Source organism: Phasianus colchicus, chromosome 3 (assembly GCF_987193195.1).
Source record: "Phasianus colchicus chromosome 3, bPhaCol1.hap1.1, whole genome shotgun sequence".
Lineage (NCBI taxonomy): Eukaryota > Metazoa > Chordata > Aves > Galliformes > Phasianidae > Phasianus > Phasianus colchicus.
In genome coordinates, this window is record NC_143438.1 from 40,948,669 (window position 1) to 40,953,509 (window position 4,841).

At 37.7% G+C, this 4,841-nt stretch overlaps 1 long non-coding RNA gene across 1 annotated transcript; it reads right to left on the bottom strand.

Annotated features, from left to right (window-relative positions):
* Window positions 1-784: 784 nt before the first annotated feature.
* LOC149918532 (uncharacterized) lies at window positions 785-4,639 on the bottom strand. The gene is made up of 4 exons (XR_016465549.1): window positions 4,540-4,639; window positions 2,475-2,570; window positions 1,882-2,057; window positions 785-962 (listed from the first exon to the last, which is right to left on the bottom strand). It is a non-coding gene; the product is annotated as an uncharacterized LOC149918532 (long non-coding RNA).
* Between the last annotated feature and the right edge of the window lie 202 nt (window positions 4,640-4,841).

The window sequence follows — 4,841 nt, forward strand, 5'->3', positions numbered from 1 at the left end:
TACTCAAGGCTGAGTTGGACAGGGCCCTGGGCAGTCTAGTCTGGTAGGGAGCTGAATGGCCTTTAAGGTTTCTTCTAAACTTGGCTATTCTGTAAATCTCTAAGTTAGCTTTATTTTGTTATTATTGTTGTTCTGTATTCTTTTATTTCTGTTGCTTTAAGATAGGGGAAAAAAATAGAAAAAAAGCACAGTAAAGTAAATGGTCTTCTAAATGTGTCCACATTTTGTAAGCTTCATCTATTGAAACTGAAATGAAAAGCCACAATGGTTTGTGAATTCTTCCCCCAGGAGAATATTAAATGGAAAGAATTATGTAATTTCATAATGTTTTCAGTAATGCTGATGAAATGTTGCTTTGCCTTAAAGCTGCTTTTTCTTTTCCTTGCTTGTTTTTTTCGTTTTTTTCCTTTCTTACTCAATCCAGACTACAAAGTTTATTGTCAGAGACATATTTTATTTTAATTGACCATTTTAAATTGATGAAAATAGTTAAAATAGAACCAAAGTCTTAACACTCTGTAATGTCTGCTGGAAAGTATTAACAAATTGGGAATTCTGCAATGGTTTTAAAATGCTTCAAGAACAGACTAATACATGGCAAGCATCAACAAAATCCCAGTCGGTCCTGACTAGAATATTCTTGTACATATGTCACAAAATACTTTGGAGGCAACAAAAACAATCATTGAAAAAAAAAAAAAAAAAAAAAAAAAAAAAACTTTGTGTTGGAGATAAAATAACTTTTTTCACATAAAAGGGTATGAAATCCAGTGAACTGAACACCTTCAAAGCCACTGGCATAATGCATTCAAATATTTAATGTGGTAGACTAAAATCTATCTCAAACAGAAGACAAATTCTTGTATGTCCAATAAAAGTAAAATGTATTTCAATAAAGAGATTGTCTTTGAACTGATAGAAATATCCTCCAGATCTAAAATCATAGAATGAGCTCCAGGAAACTGTAAGGAATAAAAGAAAATAAAAGCATTAGCACTGATTTCATTCCAGGCTCTCCATCATTCAGTTCAGGGAAACACAGCACAGAAACTGCTTCAGTGCCTTAGCTTATTAGAGAGTGTTTAAATTTTTAGCTATTGCCTTTTTTTCTTTTTACTTTTTTTTTTTTTTTTTTTTTTTTTAACCTGTAGTTCTCATTCAAGCTTTCTTTGAAATGAGAAAATTCAAAAGAAATTGGAGGTGCTCCTCAGCATCTAGAGATACAAGTTTGTCTGGGAGCAAAAGGTAACCTCATAAGGGGAATTACAAGCTATTCGTTTACACCCACTTACCTGAACTAGCTGTTCGTTTATTGACTAGAGACTTGAAATTTAACCCTGGAACATAAGATTCAACAAAATGTTTTTATTTCTTGAAATCTGTTAATTGTCTGTGCTTTGTTGTTTTGCTAAGGCTAATCTGAGATGCAACAGCAGAAATTTGCACATTGCTCACTATATATTTTTTTAATTACACTACTTTTTCTTTAATGGATCTACACAAATTCTAAAATATAATCCATGCTAATTCTAGTAGGATTCTATCCACCACTACTTCTTCCAAATTATTATACAACATCTACAGCCATAGAATGGCTGGGGCTGGAAAGGACCTTAAAGATCATCTTGTTCAATTTCCCTGCAACGGGCAGGGTTGCCACCCATCAAATCAGGCAGCCCAGGGTCTCATCTACAAAAAAAAAGATAATAAGGAGAGAGTAAACCTTTAACTTTTCATATACTTCTACATGCCTAGATAGCTGACAGAACATATATTTTTCAGAGGAGTTATGTTTTTGGCTGTGGTCATTTTCTTTATGAAGTCTCATATGATGCTTTGTTTTGAATTTTGGATTGTGATGAAACAGTGTTGATAACATACCTACGTCTTAGTTGTTGCCAAGCATGGGTGCAGGTCAAGGATTTTTGGCTTCCCAGTTTTGTCCTTCCAACAAGAAGTCTGGAGGTGCATTTGAGAAGATGGGAGAGGACCGGACCTCAGGACAGATGACACAGAGTGACCAAAGGGAAATCCCATGCCATGGTGTTTTGTTGAAGCTGAGGATAAAAAAGGTGGAAAGAGTGTGGACATTCAGAGTGATGGTGTTTGTCTTCCCAAGACATCATTTGCATGATAGGTACTGCTTTCCTAAAAGTGGCTGAATAACTGCCTGCTGATGGGAAGCAGGGAGTGGATTCTTTGTTTCGCTTTGGTTGTGCAATCACATTTTCTTTATCAATAAACTGTCTGTACCTCATCCCTGAGTTCCCCCCTCAATCCTTCTTGAGGGAGCTGTCTAGCAGATTAAACCACAGGAATTTAAAAAAGTATTACACAAATATATGGACTTTATATCTTTGATATCTTTCAGCTGCAACAGTCTAAACATAATCACAAGCACAGGAAATTACTGACCATTGCTGCTATAATGAAACTTATACTAGCAGAAATGCTCTCATTTATTATGCTCTCACCTAAACATCTCCTCCTTCTTGCTGGTATCAGAGAAAATCTTATGGGGTGGATGTGGCTGTCTGGCCCATTTGCCAAGTATTGCAGTCAGTACAAAGCTGTGTGTGTTTGAAACACGTTATTAATGTATAAATTCAATTAAAAAACAAAAACAAACAACGCAACAGGAAAACATAGAATACAGATTTTGAAAGGCAACTAACAAAACCTAGTGTTGCAAAAAGTTCTGGTACTTTATAGAATTCTTTGGATAACTTACACTTCCCAGGGGTAGAAAGTATAATTATTCTAGGCAAAGAGAGCTTTAATTAGATAAGAACTCATTTTAAACAGGGATTAGTTACACATATTATCATGGATTGCTTAAATTACAGGGAAGAATAAAATACCATCAAGTAATATAAATAAATATAACAATAAGCAATTTGTAGTGAAATATATATTCACTTGTGATTTTTTTTTTTTTTATTATTTGGCACGTGAATGTACATATCAAGATCTTAGTTTCTGTCTCAGAAACTTCTCAGAATCACATACATCCAATGGCAAAAGTCAAAATAAAAATTTCAAAGAATTTCAAAGAATGTCAAACTTTCCTTGAGCTTCCTGGCAGCACTTGGGTTCTGTTCTGCAACAAGATTGTCAATGATTTACGGGCTGGTTCAGCCCTGTTCTGTGACTAGCAGGGTGGAAGGATTTTGCAAAATCTATGCCTCTGGAAAAAGGTAACTGGGACCCCAAAATAATTAAAAACAGTGGCAACGATTGTGGTGCCTCCTGTGGTTGATCAGGTTGGTCAGTTCCAATGCTCTCACCCTCTAGCTCAGCTTGGAGTCTGTCTTGTTCAATTATGCGAGTATTTAGTTCAGATTGGAGGGTGTCAAGTTTAGATTGCAGGGAGTCTCTCTCGATTTGGAAGGCATCCTTTTCAGACTTGAGGATATCTTTCTCAGACCGGAGGGCATCTCTCTCGAATTGGAGGTCTTTTCTCTCAATTAAGAGATTCTCTCACTCAGCCTGGAGATTCTCCCTCTCGGCTCAGAGTCTCTCCTGGAAACTCTTCCTTTCAGCTTGGAGACTCTCTCGCTCATTTTGTACTGTCTTCCTGAGACTCTCCCTTTCAGCTCTCAGACACTCTCTCTCAATTTCACAAACTCTCTCCCTCTCTGGGATAGTGTTGAATAAGGCCCGATAAGTATTAGCCAGGCCCCAAATCATTTTTGCCTCCTCAGATCTGCCTGAGCATCATTCCTTTCTCAAATATGTGTTTAAGCTCTCAGGGTCTTTCAGGTGTTCAGGAGTAAAGTTCCATGACACTGAAGATGTCCATCTCTTTAAAGTCTTTCCCAAGCCTCTCCACACTCCCTGCCACTCAGTATTCTCTGGTTTTGGGGAAGGCTTCCTCAAAATATGATACATACAAATACTGAGTGAAATGATGAACAGTACGTTTAGGGAGATTGACAATGTGATCAGATGAGCATTCAAAAACTGCATAAAGGATTCAAAGGAGAGACTGGGAACCTGCTTAAAAGTCCCAAGTTCTGTAAAATTAGCAGCTCCCTCTGCAAACAGGTTCAAAAGAGAAAGCAAAATCATTCTTTTTCCACTTTACAGAAGCAAGATAGCAGTGCTCAAAGTTTACAAATATTCCAGAGTATCGGCAGTCTGCCTGGACTATCAATGTCAAGTTTTCAGTGAGCACCTGTGAAAAAGATAAACTTTCCCAATGAAGCTCTCCAAGAGCAGAGAGAGTTTAGTTCTAAAAAGCTAAAAAGCTGTTACTGCCCGCATTCTCCACCAAGAATGTCAACGGTTTACAGGCTGGTTTGGCATGGTTCTGTGACTAGCAGGGCAGAGAGATTTAGCAAAATCCGCACCTCCGAAAAAGGGAACAAGGGACCCCAAAATGATTAAAAACGGCAGCAATTGTCTGAGGAGAAACAAATTTACTAAATATAGTATCAGCATGCAAGATAACACACCGTAATACAATATCATTAGAATTGAAGCTAATAGATCAAATATAATGAGAGAGAGAATGTCTGAAAGGTGGATAGGTCTCACCAAAACACTGAGGTAAGATGTGCAGTCCAGTTGAGCAGCAGGGAGACGGGAGATGAGCCGACGAAGAAGAGCAGATGAATGAGAGCAGACGAAGGAGAGCGCTTCAGGTGACCTTGCCAGGAGTTACATCTCTGGGACTGCAAAGTCCCCTGGGGAATGTAGTTCTTCTCTTCCGGGCAGATACTCAGAACTTGAGCATTAACAGTTTAACTCCCAGTGCCCCACATGATGTTATGATGTGGAATACTGAAAACCAAAGATCATAAAACCATGACAAAGTTCCATCATAGAAGCTCCCTACA